General features: G+C 43.9%; 1 pseudogene; it reads left to right on the top strand.

The window, feature by feature from the left end:
* Window positions 1-6,202: 6,202 nt before the first annotated feature.
* Window positions 6,203-10,733, top strand: LOC142455954 (tubulin delta chain pseudogene; annotated as a pseudogene).
* The last annotated feature ends 7,823 nt before the right edge of the window (window positions 10,734-18,556 follow it).

Below are 18,556 nucleotides of genomic sequence, written 5' to 3'. Positions count from 1 at the left end.
TGCAGCCTTCAGTATGGATTGCAACTCAGTGTAAAGAAGGCCAAAATCCTCACAACTGTACCAGGAGGTGACATCTTGATAAATGGAGTAAAGGTTGAAATTGTCAAGGATTTTGTCTTACTTGGAACAACAATAAATGCTCGTGGAAGCAGCAGCAAGAGATAAATGCGATGTATTACAGTAGTTAAATCAGCTGCACAAAACCTTGCTACAGTACTGAAGAGCAAGGATGTTTCTTTAAGGACTAAGGTGCCTGACCCAAGCCATGGTACCCTCCACTGCATCATATGCATGTGGAAGTTGGACACTGAATAAGGAAGGACTAAGAAGAATAGATGAACTTGAATTGTGGTGCTAGAAACTAATATTGAAAGCACTATGGCCAAAAAAAGGTAAAACGGGCCTGTCTTAGAAATAAGGCCAGAGTGCTCATTAGAAGCAAGGATAGCAGGACTTCATCTTACATATTTTGGACATATTATCAGGAGAGACCAGGCTCTAGAGAAGGACATCATGTTGAGTGACGTGGAGGGATGGCAAAAAAGAGCAAGGTCCTCAAGGAAAGGTATTGTCACAGTAGTTGTCTCAATGCGCTCAGGCGTAGGATCAATTGTGAGGACAGTACAGGGCCATGCAGCATTTAATTCTGTTTTGAATAGGGTCACTATGGGTAGGAGCCAATTCAATGGCACCTCCCAACAATAACAACACTATCACCCTCACTAGACTACTTGTCTGTCAGTTGGTTTTACTGAGCTGTAAATTAACCAAAAAGTGTCCCTACCCATAATGTGCACAGAAATCCAATCTCTAGATATACTATCTTTTTTAAGAAAGAAAGAAAATAACTTTGTTGAGAAGCCCTGAGCAAGGATCCAAGAAGATTCCTAGGCTCTTTAAATACCTAGATATTTTCAGAATTACAGGGAAACAGAGAGGTAATTTATACATATTCACAAAAAATGGTGAGGTAAGACAAGGGATTGGGTGAATTTATGTGCGCTTCCATTTGTTAAAGAGCTATGTAATTTTTAACTTACTGTGCAGGTATTCAGAAAGCACTGGGGTTTGGGCTCCAGGAAACCAGGAAGTATGCCTGAAGGGTTTAATAAATCTGACATTAATCCAAGTTGCAATCAAGATATGTTGGTAATTATTGATTATTGGAATGTAAATGTGGCAAGCAAAGATGAAGGATAACTCAAAACTCACTTCTATCTAGTCAATGCCAACTCATAGTAACCCTTAGGATAGGGTAGAGTTCTCCTTGTGGGTTTCTGAAATTATAACTCTTTCTACAAGAAGAGAAAGGCCTAAAGCTGCTGTTTGGGACAGCTAGTGGTTTTGAACTGCTAACCTTGTGGACTGCACCCCAACACATAACCACTACACCACCAAGTCTGGTTTAAAAATAAGGCCTTGATGATAGAAATTATGCCAGAGAGCACATGATAAAACTTTATAAGATCAATCACTTATTCACTGCGATTACTTTTGTTCAACAACATAAATGACAGCTATGCATGCGGGTTCTTCCAGATGGAATAAACAAGAATCAAGTAGACTACATCTGTGGAAAGAGACAATGGAAGGGCTCAATATCATCTGTCTGAATAAAATCAGGGGCCAACTACATCAAACTTATTCCTGAAACAGTCTCTAAATTTAGGTTGGAACTTCCATATGGACAATTCATGGAAGTTTACACTGAACTTAAACAAAATCAAAACAAGTCAGGAAAGCCAAATTATAGTATTGAATCCATTCTATTTAAATCAAAGACTATTTCAAGAATGGATTCAACACATTGGATACTAATGACAGAAGACCACACAACTTGTGAGATGGCATCAAGGCCATCACACATACAGAACTGGAAAAGTCATTAAAAAGAAAGAAAAGATCAAAGCAGATGTCAGAAGAATCTCTGAAACTTGCTTTAGAACAAAAGAAGCAAAAGCGGTAGGAGAAATGATGAAGCAAAAGAACTGAACAACCACATGGCCAGCCCCACTATGAGATATGATGTCCCTCACTGACCCATGGCCCTGCAGGGGATAGCATTGGAGACACAGTGTGGGAATTGTGCCAAAACTGATCCCACCACACCGAGACAAAGCACTGGGGGAGTGCAGCAGAACAACAAGGGAATGGAGCGACAAGGTCCCCAGGGAATGCTGAAAATGGACTTTGGGGCCAGGGCATGGTGCCCCAACAGACTGGACTGGAGAACACTCCTAAAGGCCAACAAGCAATCCTTGAACTAACTACAAGCTTTTCTTTCTTGATGTCTTTTGTTTTGTTCTTTGTCAGTGGTTTGTTGTTGTTGTTTTGTTGTATACTGTTGCTTGGCTTTCCTCTGTCTTTCCTCTGTTTCTGTGCATGTTATTATCTCCACAGGTCTGTCTAAATAAGATAGGCAGGATGAAGTATCAGGAGGAAAAACAACAGGACCGACAGTTCCGGGGGGACTTGGGATAGGGGGACGTGGGAGTAAGGAAGTGGGGTTAACAAACCCAGGGACAAGGGAACAACAAAGGGTCCAAATTGGTGGTGAGGTGGGAGGGGGAGGCCTGGTAAGGAATGATCAAGGGTAAGGCAACGAAGAGATATAGCTATAACCCAGGTGGAGATGGAGCATGATAGTGGGGCAGGAGGAAAGTCAAGGGAAGTAGAGGAAAGAGCTTGGAGGCAAAGGGCATTTATAGAGGTCTAGACAAAGATATGTACATATGCAAATATATATATGAGGGTGGGGAAATAGATCTATGTGCCTATATTTATAGGTTTAGTATTAAAGTGGTGGAAGGACCTTGGGCCTCTACTCAAGCATCCCTCAATGCATGAATACTTTCTTCTATTAAATTGGCATTCTATGATGCTCACCCTCCCGACACAACCACTGAAGCCAAAGCAAGTGAACAAGCAAATGTGGTGAAGAAAGCTGATGGTGCCTGGCTATCAAAAGAGATAGCGTCTGGGGTCTTAAAGGCTTGAAGGTAAACAAGCGGCCATCTAGCTCAGAAGCAACAAAGCCCACATGGAAGAAGCACACCAGCCTGTGCAATCACGAGGTGTGGAAGGGATCAGGTATAAGGCATCATCAGAAAAAAAAAAATCTTACCACAGTGAATGAAGGAGGAAGCGCAGAGTGGAGGCCCAAAGCCCATTTGTCAGTCACTGGATATCACCTCACAGAAGGGTCTAGGGGAGGAGATGAGGCAGTCAGGGTGCGATGTAGCACTGATGAAGAATACAGCTTTCCTCCAGTTCCTAAATGCTTCCTCACCCCCAACTACCATGATCCGAATTCTACCTTGCAAGTCTGGATAGAGCAGAGGTTGTACACTGGTGCAGATAGGAGCTGGAGGCACAGGGAATCCAGAGCGGATGATCCCTTCAAGACCAGGGGTGTGAGTGGCAATACGGGGAGGGTAGAGGGTGAGTGGGTTGGAAAGAGGGAACCGATTACAAGGATCTACATGTGACCTCCTCCCTGGGGGACGGACAACAGAAAAGGGGGTGAAGGGAGACGTCGAACAGGGCAAGATATGACAAAATAATAATTTATAAATTATCAAGGGCTCATGAGGGAGGGGGGAGCAGGGAAGGAGGGTCAAAAAGAGGACTTGATGCAAAGGGCTTAAGTGGAGAGCAAATGGTTTGAAAATGATTAGGGCAAAGAATGTACAGATGTGCTTTATACAATTGATGTATGTGTGGATTGTGATAAGAGCCTTATGAGCCCCAATAAAAAGATTTTTTTAAAAAAGATTAGACCTTTGCTTGAGTTTAGGGTTAGGGTTACTGGTAGCTTTAGGTTTAAGGGTAATGGTAGGGCTCGGTTTAGACCTAGGGTTATGATGAGTGTTAGGGACATTTAAGTTTTGAATCCACACAGGTGAACTTGTGTGGGAAACAGAACCTGGGAAAGAGTGCATGCGGACAAATTCTCAACATTCATATGTTAAGGGGTCTTCGAGGCCAGGGCTTCTGAGAAGGGAACCTTCACAATCGTAAACTGGAGATATGTTCCAATAACATTCTCCTAAAAAGTAAGTCATTCCCCTCAATGTCCTCCCATAATAATGCCAAATTTAAGGAGATGTTTGCAAACACATGGTCACTTACTAGGTGCTTGCAGGTCAACTGCTTGAAGGCTATCTGCCTGAAGGGTGTCTGTCATCAAGAGCAATCAGACCCTATTGTCTGCCCCACCCTAAGTACAGCCCACTCCCTTCTGATAAGGATCATAGATGATTCCCCTGGAGGAGAACTCAAAGACACCTAAGGTCAAGCCAGCTCAGAGACGACCAAGTTTAGGCTGCCACCTTGACTACAGTCCATCCATCTTGTTACATATGTACCGTCTATGTATCTTCCTGTCACATGTATACCTCTAGTCCCTCCCTTTCCTATTGTGTGTATACATCTAGCTCATCCCCATCCCCATTACGTGTATGTCTCCAGTACAATCCCTTCCTGCTATGGATGTGTTTACCATGGTTTGCATGCCGGAGATTATATAAACTCATGTGATCACATTACACTCTCTCTAAGAACCAGGACCTACAAATCAAGCCTGTCTCCTCTGAAATGTAGGGTTCCTATGTAATGGCAGCTCTGTAACACAAGATCCATGTTAAACCAAAATTTTATTTACCCCAGTGTGTTAGGCAGGGATCTCTAGAGAAACAAAATCAGGACACTTGTGATTAGATAGATAGATAGATAGATAGATAGATAGATAGATAGATAGATCGATCGATCTATGTAGTGAGAGGGAGTATAACAGCTAGTTAGCCCACACAGCAGTACAGAGGGCTCAGTTCAACTCACTTTCTTTGAACAGTTAATATACTGATAGCCCTACAATTCACAAGGGCTGCAGGTCCAAGGTCAAGGAAGCAAACAGCGGCATCTGCTCTCAGGCAAGACAGGTAGAGTTTGCCCACTGACAGCAGACAGTAGGGTGGGGCCGCCACAGGTAGTAGCGTGGGAACATGGTGAAGCAGGCCCCAATGGGGTCTCAAGCTCCAGGAATTTCTGAACAGCAACACCACCAGTAGAATGGCAAAGCTGGTCTCGAAGGAGCCTCAAGTTCTAGCAATGCACAGCCAGGCGACAGACACAATCCACAGGTTGGCTCAGCCCACAGGTAGTGCAGCACATGGTTGAGGCAAAGGATTAGCCCAAGCAACAGCATGCTGGTCCAATAACCAGGGAGAAAGAGAAACGGGAGGCCAGCCTTGGAAAGTATTTATCTCGGTCGCCCTCCAATCAAGCTGTGACCTGATTAAACTCCGTCCACATGTTCCTACAGAGGCCTAGTCTGCACAATAAACCTAACTATCACACTCAGTTTGTGCCCGTCATTCTATGATTTGTGTCTGACTGAAGAGCTATCCCACCAGCATGTGTATATATGTTATATACACAAAGGGACAAGGAGGCTAACATTTAGAGAGACACCCCCATGACTATCTCCCGCAGTCTCCTTTCCCACATATGTGAAAATAAAATTTAGAATCTTTCGAATCCACCTGTTTCTGTAACCTGGCAACAGTGACAGTGCAATATGGGGCCTCTCTGTTACCACCGTGCAACACAAGGAATTTAAGGATGTAGCTTAAAGGGTGTCTGAAGATAAAGGAAAAAAAGAATTTTGGAAAGTGTGAGGAAATGAAAATTCCCTGATCCTTTCAGAGAATTACATCCTGTTAACTTACAGACAACAGAATATTCTGGAGCCCAAGACAGGTAAAGAGCAATGAAGGGCTGACACAAGAGAACTTTGGGCTTAGACATACTTTGCTTTCCTTTTACATTTTCCTCACACCGCTGAGATCAGGTTTTCTCCATCACAGACTAACAGGCAGATAAATTCAAAATAATTACTCTACAGTGGCCTCAGAAGAAACCAGGGAGATTGACTTCAGTCCCTCTCTATTTATAATGGCAAGGATCACTCACATGCAACTTATTCTTCAGGCACTAGGGTACAAATCCACCTGCAGTGTCTCTGGGTTCTCCATCACCAGTAGTCACTGCTGGCCCTGCATCTGCCACTTTTGGGAAGGGACTTCAGTGGGTGGGACTCATATGCTATGATGGTAATACAAATTATAACCTGCCCTTCAAAAACCAACTCTCCATCACTACAGACACATCAAATGCTCAGTTATTCCTGAAGCTGAGCTCCATGACTGCTGAGGACATGGTCATGTGTTACTGTGCAAGGTACATAGTGAGAGGAAGTCTGAGAGCCAGACACCAACCCACCCTGCAGGGAGGATGGCTGGGCAGCAAGGGGTGCACAGGACCACCCAGGATTTAGATACTGAAGCAGGTGCAGATGGCTTCAGAGCAGGTTTCATTTTGTGGTTTCTGATTCATATATATCTCACAGCTTCCCTAAGGTAGTTCTATTTTCTTAATTCTGTTTACTCCTGATATCTGGGAATTCAAAAGTTGTATTATAATAGGAAAAACTTTTCTGTCTTACAGCAGTCAAAGGAATGCAACCGGAAATGCTGGTGTGTTGTTGTTGTTGTTGTTGTTCTCCTGCAGGGGTGCAGCCAATTTACCCTCTCCAAGTCAAAGGAAGAAAGGAAAGTTTTGATTTCAAATGTATCCCAGTGAGGAAACCACAGCAGTCCAAAATAGAATGTCTTTGTGGTATTATGCTTGAAATCAGAATACAGAGAGAATATAAGAGGGTATGCAAAAACAAAACAAAAAATTATTTTCAAACTCTGTATTTAAATTTTTTAACAAAACAAGCTTACACTTAATACATTTGTCAAATCTGCAATTCCATTCTTGGAAACATTTTTCAAACTCAACTGTTTAGATGGCTAACAGCACCTCCCTCGTTTTTCTCTTCATGTCTACGTTCATCAAGTCACTGGCTTTTCATGTTCGTCTTCATTCATGGAAACAAAAAGAAGTCACACAGAGCAAGGTCAGGTGATTAAGGTCCGTGGGGCAAGAGAGGCATGCTGGCTTTTTCCACAAACTGGTGCACTGAGATAGCTACCTGAGCAGGTGCATTGTCATGGTTGCAAAACCAGCCCCCGTCTGTCACAAATCAGGACTTTTTTTGTTGCACTGTTACACAATCTTTTCCCCCATAGAAAGCTTAATTAACAGTCTGACCTGGTGGAATGAACTCCAAATGCACCAGGAGTCTACATTTTTGTCCGTTGGGGAAGGTGACAGGCCTTCCAAACAAGGTTTGTTATCAATGGACATTTCATCTTTTTTGAAATGAGAAAACCACTTGTACACTTCACACACACACCCATAGCGCTGTCCTTGTAAGCTGTGTTCAACATCACAACAGTTTCTGTGGCATTTTTCCTCAGCGGGGGGGGGGGAGGGGATTTCAGAGCTGCATGCTGTTCTCTTAAATTGGCCATCACAAAAAAATGAAGTTCAAGTGAAACTGCTTTTAGAGAAAAAATTCACTGTGACCAGTGAGAACCTTCCCAGGTGAGGCCAGTGCCTGTACTAATTCAGAAGGAGTTGCTCACAGGAGCCAGAGGGAGGGGGTTGGGAGACGAGGGGGTTAATGGGATGTGTACTGTTGGTTTTTTCTTGGGGATACCCCTCATACATACTTTTGGCTTTGGAATTTACACTTTGAGGAGTCGCATGTAGATACTTTATATTGCCTGGGGTTTCAGGTCATTCACGTGAAACAACTGTTGCCCAGGAGAAAACATACAGAGCAAGAGGGTCCTGTGAGCCCTGGGCCAGTCTTGGGAAGTCTTCATTGACTAACTACGTAGCAGGGTCTACATTTTAATCACTCATAGTCTGGTAACTAAGAGAAAACTCCCAGTATTATGGACCCTTTTACTTGGCCATCCACGTGCAACCTGCCTACTTCTGAGCAATGTAGCAAGTTACAAAAGTTTCATAGAGACCCTAAGGAAGCGCCCTTAGGCTAACTGTATTTTATAAAGGAGGATTTTTGTTACAACGGGAATAAAAGGAAAGGTGTCTGTGAGAGGTTTTGAGAAGGTGAGGGGTTACGTTATGCTCAGCAGGTACTGAGAAGAAGTTACAGAGGCTGGCATCAAGACCCCTTCACTCAATAAACCTTAAATTCCTGCCTTTTAATAATATGGAATATGGGCAAAGCTCTTTGTCTTCTGTAATTTCTTCCTGCTGGATGCTTGGTGAAGATATGTATACTTTTCTGCAAGAAAAAAAAGGAAAACAATGAAACAAAATATACATACATATTAAAATGAGGCATCCTAGGAGCAGCAGGACCCATGGATCAATTAAGTCTTTTTTAATCCAGAAATTCCAAATGTATTTGATCAGACAATGTGTCCAGGGGTACATATTTTGAGAAAGTTTATTTTACACTTCACATTTTAAAATTTCACATGGTGGAATTAGATCAATGTGTTTCATTTTAGGCTGATTCCTCCCCACCCCCCACCCCCCGCCCCTTCTCTTCTATCTCAATAGAAGGAAATGTTTTCCAACATGGACCAGGCAGGGATTCTTTTTTCAGGATTTGTCACTTTCTCCCAGCCAGCTTGTTCTTGCACCCAGTCTCAGTAACTGCTATCTGGTCAACTCTGACTCGCCGCGACCCTGTAAGACAAGACTCTTTACGGGCATAGAAGGCTTCCTCTGTCTCCCTCGCAGTGACTGGCGATTTCAAACCTTTCTTCCTTTCTTTTTAAAAATCATTTTATTAGGGGTTCATACAACTCTTATCATAATCCATCTATATATCAGTTGTGTCAAGCACATCTGTACGTTCATTACCCTCATCATTCTCAAAACATTTGCTAAGCCCCTGGCATCAGCTCATTTTCCCCTCCCTGCCCATCCCCCCTCCCCCATGAACCCTTGATAATTTATAAATTATTATTTTGTCATGTCTTACACTGTCTGATGTCTCCCTTCACCCACTTTTCTGTTGTCCGTTCCCCAGGGAGAAGGTTATGTATACATCCGATAACAAGGGATATTCGGTCACCCAATTAGAGTTTTGTTGAAAGGATGTCATGCTGGGTGCTCTACAGGCCAGGAAGGTGTTCATCAAGCTTTACTGTTTCCTGTTCGTTTATAGGAATTAACATGCAGGTACACCCCTGTCCATCGTGTTCCTGTTCTTAGATGCTGTCCAGATGATTCTGACCCCTAGTGGCCCCTTGGGACAGAGTTGCCCCCTAGGGTTTTCTTGGCTCAAATCTTTATGGAAGCTGATTGCCGCTGGGTGGGCTCCAGCCAGCCCCCTTTTGGTTGGTAGCCAAACGCTTCACTACAGAGCCCCTCTTCTGGTAGAGAATTAAATTGTCATAGCGATTAGATCAGGGCCCCTCAGACAATTGGCACCTCCAGCTCCCTCTGCCTGCCTCTGATGGCTACCGACGGCGGTGGTTCATCCTATATCAGATCCCCTGGTCCAGCAAGAGCCCTGATGGCTGGTCCCCTTCCCCTCCCCCACTTCACCTGTTCCCGAGATGACAGCTGGCCTGGGATATTCCCTAGTGCTGCGATGTCCACACCCCCAAAGCCCCCAGGGAATTCTTGTGCTGTCACCTTGGTGCTTGCTACTCAGTGTGTCCACCCGGGAGTCCGTGAGGGTGCAGACCAAGTTCAGCTCTCCACTTCCACAAGTCTCCCAGGTGACCTGCCCGGTCACCTGCTGTGAGATTGTCCTACCCCAGCTGGCCGAGGCATCAGTTCTTGAGCCACACCTGGTGGCCAGGGACAGTCTGGAGGCGAGGTGAGCCGCTGCTGCCGCTGTGTGGAGAGGCGCCTGGCCAGCAAATGTTTGTGGTGGCTAAGCCAGGATCAGAGAGGGACTCCTCTTTGCGCTGGTTGGCTTTGAACTTGCTGCTCTGTAAACTGTGCCTCATCTGACTGTGTGGGTGTTCTGACCCTGCCAACGACTTCCTTGGTTGATTGGGTCCCTCAGAGGGCTGTCCCTCCTGTGAGTCCCCACCCCCACTCAGCCTGAGTGCAAGCACCCTGGGGGCTGAGGGGGGGGGGAGGGTCGGGTGCCCTTGCCCGCCTTGTCTGTGTGTCCCCGTCCATCAGTGACTGTGCCAAGGCGGTAATAAACATCTGTCAGCCGGAAAAAAAATTGGGAGACTTAATGGAGAATCTTGTTCCCCACCCTGAATTCAAGATGCTGGGTGTGCGGACCATTCCTCAGATGTCTGAGAACCCACTGGCATACAGCACATTTACTTGGGCAGGCCTCCTCAAGCATTTGAGACAGATGCTCATTTCTAATGCAAACGTGGAAGAAGGTATCAACTGGCAAGTACGGCCACCTGTATCAGGACTGCCTCCTCTTGGCAAAACACCTTTCACCAGGGAGCTTCATTTGAACACTTCTATTGCTAACTTGGTCATCCTTCGTGGCAAAGATGTGCAAAGTGCAGATCTGGGGGGATTGAAAGATCCAGCCCTCTATACTTCCTGGTTAGCACCTGTTGATGCTTTTAATGTATGGAAAACTCAACGAGCCTTCAACAAGTATGAGAAGTCTGCCACATTGGTCAGCAACAGCCAGTTCGTAGTCAAGCCACTTGATCTGATTGTCGGCAAAGCGTGGAATGTGTTTGCTTCAAAAGCCTACATCCATCAATACACAAAATTTGGAATTGAAGAAGAGGACTTCTTGGACACTTTCTCTTTGTTAGAGCAGGTCATTTCCAGTCACTGTAACCTCTGATCTTGAACAAGAGTGTTTTGGGACTAAAATAATTATTGTTAATATCATTTCTGTAAGGGTTTCAACGTCTTATTTGTTAAAGTAACAGTGGAATGCTGGTTTCGTTGTGCACACTAGACCCAAAGGAAAGGAGGGACATCTTTATATTACAAAATAATGTTTTCAATGAAAACATCTTCTACTTACTTTTCATTTTTAGGGGAAAAATTGGTTCTTTTACAAAGAATATTAGAAACCCTTGCTGAGCTGTTGAGACTCGTGTCTGGAGTAGCCAAGGAAAAAGAATATTCCACTTGCCCTCATATTCCTAAATCTTCCGTCTTTTCTGAAAAAGAAAATTCATTCAATATAAAGTAAACCTCTGCTGCAAAATGTTAAGCTAAGAAATTCCAGTTGCGTACGTAAATACAAATGTATTTATCTTTGAAGTGCACGCTTTGAGCCAGCAGAGGGAGCTGTTGTCAAAAGCTACAACGAACATTTAAAAGTAAAAAGTCATAAAAATAAGTTTTGTTTTTTTTAAAGTAAGATTTTTTTCCCACTTAAGCAACTATTTAAGAAATGAATGTCAGGATTTTTATAATAAATATACATCATGTATTTCTTAGGGCTGTCCTCTCTGGTGGAAACTGAATTGGGTATCAGGAGGGCTACGTAGATTCCTCTTTTCTTCTCCATCTCACTCGATGCCTTGTTGTGCCTTTTTAACAGCGAAAGAAGCAGGGTCCAAAGTACATAATTATACATATTAAACTAAGAAGTCCCAGAAGTGGTAGGAGCCATGGGGCTCAAGATTTCAAAATAGTTTTTAATGTTCTTTTCTTTTAAAGAAACCAAGGCAAATAAAATCCACTTTCCTCAAACCTTCTACAATGTACTGTATACCTTCAAGTTTAGCCTACTGTCCATCCTCTGGTACACCCAGACATCCTAAGACAAGCTCCTCTTTTTGTGTTTTTGTTTTTGTAATCATTTTTATTGAGGGCTCATACAACTCTTATCGGAATCCATCCATCCATTGTGTCAAGCACATTTGTACATTTGTTGCCATCATCATTCTCAAAACATTTCCTTTCTACTTGTGCCCTTGGTATCAGCTCATTTCCCCTCCCTCCCCCACCATCCCTCCTTCAGGAAACCTTGATAATTTAGAAATTACTTTTTTCATGTTTTACACTGTCCAATATCTCCCTTCAGCCACTTTTCTGTAGCCTGTCCCCCCAAAGCTACTTTCTTTAACCTTCTTACATCCTCATTGTTTGCAGGTATTGCAAACCCTGACAAATACAGTTCACCTTTCCTCAATCCTTCTCCAACTTACTGCATACTCTCAAGCTTCGCTTTGCCCTCTTTCATCTTCTGGCACAGACGTAAAATTCACGTTCTTCTTCCTTCTTCAGCTTACCGAATCTTTTCCCCTAGCTGGCATTGGAACTTCACTTCTTGGCATCTATGATTTTTGCAGTTAACATAACTTTTAAACCTGCCCAATTGCGTATTGGGCAGAATAGTGGAGAACAGAGTGTAAGGGTTGGGAACAATGGGATGAATCGGCAAGACAGCAAAGTTGATGATGCTTTAAGATCTTGAACTAGTCTGTAGTTGCTACTGGTTTAATGACTGGCAGAATTGGTAAGTTGTAGGGAGAGTGAGTGGGCCTTAATAGGCCTTCCTTCAGGGGTTTTGACATTATAGGTTTCAGGCTTTTAAGTGTCAAAAGTGATAGGGGACTGAGGCACATTAGGAAATGTCAAGGTGTCATTTAACCTGATGTAAACAGGTTAGTGACGCAAAGTAACAGCATTTAAATGATATACCTCACCCGTGGGTTAACCAGAGCAGGTAGTAAAGGAGGGAATTGACAGGGAGGTACCAGGACACTAGAGCTATTTTGGGAGGAAGTGAAGGCAGGTAGCATTGTAAGAGAAGTAATAGGTTGGGAGGCTGTGAGGCTTCTGTCAATTGTATAGATATTCCTGTTTTGAATTGAGTATGGGGATGGGCAATATGGAATGGGTAGAAGCTTGTGTGAGAACTGCACATTATACCAGTGATATGAAAGTGTTCGTGTAATGAGTGACTCTGATACTACACTTGTGACTGCTGGAATAGTGGCTGGTGCTAAAGAAGTGTGTCCTACGTGTGTAAGTAATGTAGACTATGCAGAGAGGAAAGAAATGGGCTTACCAGAGATGACAGTAGTTACCTTGGGCATGAGGTGGGTGGTCTCCGTGGGCCTCAGACCCTGGACCCAGTTCTTGATTGCTGAGCCTACGAGCCCTGATGGTGAGGCATTTTTGAGGAGGTTGCTCCAGAGACATTATGGAAGAGGTGATCCTTCCCACTTTCTGGCAGAAAAGGCAATCAGCATCCTAGAGTCCCCTTTTGATTGTATTCTAGGACAGGTTCTGGCGGAAATCAGGGTCCAAGTGGCTTACCCACTTGTGGTTGAGTGTTAACTGGTTCAGATATACCCATTGTGCTTTGAAGGGTAAAGGCCAGCAAATGTATAAGCTCTTTCCTCACCTTGGGAGATGTGAGATAAGATGTGGATGAGGTAATGTAGTGCCACCTAGTGTTGAAAGAGTAAACCTGGTGAATTTATGAAAAGTCTTTGAGAGGCTATGACAGTGGTTCTTAACCTGTGGGTCACGACCCCTTTGGGGATCAAACGACCCTTTCAAAGGGGCTGCCTGATTCATAACAGTAGAAAAATTACAGTGATGAAGTAGCAATGAAAATAATTTTATGCAAAAAAAAAAATAATTTTATGCTTGGGGGGGTCACCACAACATGAGGAACTGTATTAAAGGGTTACGGCATTAAAAAGGTTGAGAACCACTGCTATATAAAAACTGTGCTGAATTTTCTCATGGGTTCTAGATATGAATTTCTATTGCTTCTCTGTAATGCCATATATTAGTTACATAATCTGTTGTCCATTTGAGAGGATTAAGAGCCAGGGGGTGGGGTGTAGCCTGTCAATCAGGTCACAGCTTAATGACCTTATTTGGAGGTGCTAAGGAGATAAATAGCTCACTGGAGGCAGGACATAGTATGACTCCCTGAAAGACATTCCACCTGAGAAGACATATGGAGCTAAACTAATGCCCTGAGCTTGAAGAGCCATGTAGAGACCCCTGCCAGTGCTGAGATGCTTACACACCACTGGATCCATAAGACTTTGCACCCACACTGGCCTGTGATATTTCTGCATTTGGCATCATTGCATGTGTTGTGTGAGTCTGAAGAGGAATTTATACACTGGAATCAGATATATGGCTAATATCAGACTTATGGATTTGATCTGGACTAGACTGGGACATTTTCTCAATATTCAATTACTCTTGCATGTAAAGCTCTTTCTTATTCACATATGAGTCTCCCTGGATTTGTTTTTCTAGTCTACCCAGACAAACCATGCTGCTACCCAGACACTCTTCCTGTCTTTTTTGTTTAATCATTTTACTGGGGGCTCATACAATTCTTTTTTTTTAAACAATTTATTGGGGCTCATACAATTCTTATCACAGTTCATACATATACATACATCAATTGTATAAAGCACATCTGTACAGTCTTTGCCCTAATCATTTTTTTCTCCTCTTTTTTTTTTACATTTTATTAGGGACTCATACAACTCTTATCACAATCCATACATATACATACATCAATTGTATAAAGCACATCCATACATTCCCTGCCCCAATCATTCTCAAAGCATTTGCTCTCCACTTAAGCCCCTTGCATCAGGTCCTCTTTTTTTTTCCCCTTCCCTCCCCTTTCCCCCCTCCCTCATGTGCCCTTGGTAATTTATACATCGTTATTGTGTCATATCTTGCCCTATCCGGAGTCTCCCTTCCCCCCTTCTCTGCTGTCCCTCTCCCAGGGAAGAGGTCACATGTGGATCCTTGTAATCAGTTCCCCCCTTCCAACCCACTCACCCTCCACTCTCCCAGCATCGTCCCTCACACCCTTGGTCCTGAAGGTATCATCCACCCTGGATTCCCTGTACCTCCAGCCCTCATATGTACCAGTGTACAGCCTCTGTCCTATCCAGCCCTGCAAGCTAGAATTCGGATCATGGTAGTTGGGGGGAGGAAGCATCCAGGATCTGGGGGAAAGCTGTGTTCTTCATCGGTACTACCTCGCACCCTAATTAACCCATCTCCTCTCCTAAACCCCTCTATGAGGGGATCTCCATTGGCCGACACTTGGGCCTTGGGTCTCCACTCTGCACTTCCCCCTTCATTTAATATGGTGTATATATATACATATACATATACACATATATACACACACTTATATCGTTGTTGTTTTTTTTGCATGATGCCTTATACCTGGTCCCTTGGCACCTCGTGATAGCACTGGCCGGTGTGCTTCTTCCATGTGGGCTTTTTTGCTTCTGAGCTAGATGGCCGCTTGTTCACCTTCAAGCCTTTAAGACCCCAGACACTATCTCTTTTGATAGCTGGGCACCATCAGCTTTCTTCACCACATTTGCTTATGCACCCATTTGTCTTCAGCGATCCTATCATGGAGGTGTGCAGTCAATGATATGATTTTTTGTTCTTTGATGCCTGGTAACTGATCCCTTCAGGACCACTCGATCACACAGGCTGGTGTGTTCTTCCATGTGGACTTTGTTGCTTCTGAGCTAGATGGCCGCTTGTTTATCTTCAAGCCTTTAAGACCCCAGTCACTATCTCTTTTGATAGCCGGGCACCATCAGCTTTCTTCACCACATTTACTTGTTCACCCACTTTGCTAGCTTCCAAAAAGAAAAAACCAATAGCCCACTTGAAAGGTGGGCAAAGTACTTGAACAGAAGTTTCACAGGCGCAGAAATCCGAATGGCCAACAAACATATGAGAAAATGTTCCCGATCTTTAGCCATAAGAGAAATGCAAATTAAAACAACAATGAGGTACCACCTGACACCCTCAAAGGTAGCCCAATTCAAAAAATCAGAAAGCAACAAGTGTTGGAGGGGCTGAGGGGAGACAGGAACTCTCATCCACTGCTGGTGGGACTGTAAGTACGTACAGCCACTATGGAAATCAATCTAGTGATACCTAAAACAGATGGAAATAGAGTTACCATATGACCCAGCAATCCCCCTACTGGGCATATACCCAGAAGAGGCAAGAAACAAACCAAGACCAGACATCTGTGCTCCAGTGTTCATTGCGGCACAGTTCAGAATTGCAAGGAGTTGGAAGCAACCCAAATTTCCATCAACTGACGATTGGATTAAAAAACTGTGGTATATACATACAATGGAGTACTAGGCATCACTAAAAAGCAGTGATGAACGTATGAGGCACATAGCGGCATGGGAAGAACTAGAGGAAATCATGCTAAGTGAGGTAAGTCAGGCACAAAAGGACAAGTACAACATGAGCCCGCTGAGGTAAGAATTAAAACATTTTTAAAAAAGCAAAAGTGGCATAGGGAAAAAAACTACTGTATACAAACATTTTTTTTTCCCGCCATATATACAAACATTTTAGGGGTGAAGACTGTGTAGTATGGAAGAGACCAGACCAAAACCAGGGATGTACATGGTAGACAATGGTGGAGGAAGCGGGGAAAGGAAAACAAAAGGATGAATACAAGGAAGAAAAGGGTAGTGGGGTCATGGGCATTAATCCACCCAAGGGGAGGGTATTGTTTATATCTCATACAATTCTTATCACAGTCCATACATACATCCATTGTCAAGAACATATGTACATTGGTTGCCATCATCATTCTCAAAACATTTGCCTTCTACTTGAGCCTTAATATCTGCTGCTCATTTTCCCCCTCCCTCCCCACTTCTCCCCTACCTCGTGCACCCTTCATCATTCATATATTACTATTTTGTCATATATTACACTGTCTGACATCTCCCCCTGCCCTCTTCTCTGCTGTCCCTCCCCCAGGGAGGAGGCTATATGTAGATTCCTGTAATCAGTTCCCCCTTTCTACCCCACAGTCTCTCCACCCTCCAGGCATCACTACTCTCATCACTGTTTCTGGAGGAGTCATCTGTCCTGGATTCCCTGTGTTTCCAGTTGCTCTCTGTACCAATGTACACCTTCTGTTCTAGCCAGTTTTGCAAGGTAGAATTGGGATCATGATAGTGGGGAGGAGGAAGTATTTAAGAACTAGAGGAAATTTATATGTTTCATCATTGCTACCCTGCACCCTGCCTGGTTCATCTCCTCCCCCCAACCCCTCAGCAAGGGGTGTCCAGTTGGCTACCATTGGGTTTTGGGTCTCCACTCTGCACTCACCCACATTTTCAATGAATGATGTTTTGTTCCTTGATGCTTGATACCTCATCCCTTCGACAGCTCATGGTCACACAGGCTGGTGTGTTCTTCCATGTGGGCTTTGTTGCTTCTGAGCTATATGGCCGCTTGTTTATCTTCGAGCCTTTAAGACACCAGACACTATCTCTTTTGATAGCCTGGCACCATCAGCTTTCTTCACCACATTTGCTTATGCACACATTTGGCTTCATTGATCATATCAGGGAGCTTGGCACCCACTGATATGGTTTTTAGCTCTTTGATATCTGATAACTGGTCCCTTCTGCACCTTGGGGTCAGACAGGCTGGTTTGCTTCTTCCATGTAGGCTTTGATGGTTCTCAGCTAGGTGGCCGCTTGTTTATCTTCAAGCTTTAGGAGCCAGAGTAGTTATATGAATAATATGAATATCTTTCCAGGTAAGATTATAAGACTGAGTGATATTTTAAACTTTCTGGCATAAATGTCTACGTCAGAGGCAAAAGTTTCCAGACATCTTCCTAGAAAAAAATAAACCATAAATTTGAGAAAAGAATATGCATTTTTACCAGCCCTTCTGCTCCCATGACTTCTCGGAGAGGAAGGAAGGAGGCAGGGTTTGAGGATGGACTCTGGATTCAAAGAAGCTGCTTCTGTGCAGGGAAGAGTTGAACAAAAACTGGTGAGAGGAAGGAATGATGCCAGCAGCAGGGGAGAGATGTCAGATTGCTCAGAAGATGGTGCTGATGGGAGGGCACTCTGACACAGAAGGAGTGAAGGGAGAAACTTGTGGTGTGGGGAGGGAGAAATGACTGCAGAAGTTGTATAGATAACAGGGTAGGGGGTATGGGATTACAGAATGTCAGAAGGTGGTGGAGGAGATGGAGGTGGAGGAGATGGGATTACAGAATGTCAGAAGGTGGTGGAGGAGAAGGTGGTGGAGGTGGGAGTGGGAGGGGTTTAGAACAAAGGAAGAAGACGTTCTTGAGGAGGGGGTGAAACAGCACTAAAGGAAGAGGCTGACTGAGGCTTAACGTGATCTGAAAAACTAGAAGGGCAATTTTACCCTGGGCTTGCAGGAATTGAGGAGGAAGGCAATCCTGATAGAGATGGGGATGAGAGCAGAGACTATAGAATGCTTGCAAGTATGGTTGTTGAAAAAAAAATTTGATTTGCAGTAATCATTAGAATTTTTAAGTCAGGAGTGCCATCTAGTGGACATTTCAAATTGTGAGGATTAATTTGTAGTCGCTAGATTTTCTATAATCAGTTGGATACCCAGCAGTTCCAGGTTGCATTCACAGTACATCCTATAATCAAAGGCTGAATGAGTGAAAAATTGAGCTCGTGAGAGGAGCCACTGGCTGAGAAGGACATCTGACTGCAGATGACCCTGGAGTGGGGAGCTTTGGATTTTACACTCACAGATCCTTTCGAATTGGAATGTCTCTAACTGCAGACATACAAGACTGCTGTGATGGGTCCGGGAAGAGGCCACCAGAGAATCAGTATTAGAGAGGCTAATGTCTCAACAGTCCTGGCCACAAATACCTCTCTAGAGT

Source organism: Tenrec ecaudatus, chromosome 9, assembly GCF_050624435.1.
Source record: "Tenrec ecaudatus isolate mTenEca1 chromosome 9, mTenEca1.hap1, whole genome shotgun sequence".
In the NCBI taxonomy this organism is placed as follows: domain Eukaryota; kingdom Metazoa; phylum Chordata; class Mammalia; order Afrosoricida; family Tenrecidae; genus Tenrec; species Tenrec ecaudatus.
Note: the sequence above shows the minus strand (reverse complement) of the source record. Positions and strands in the feature narration are given on the sequence as shown.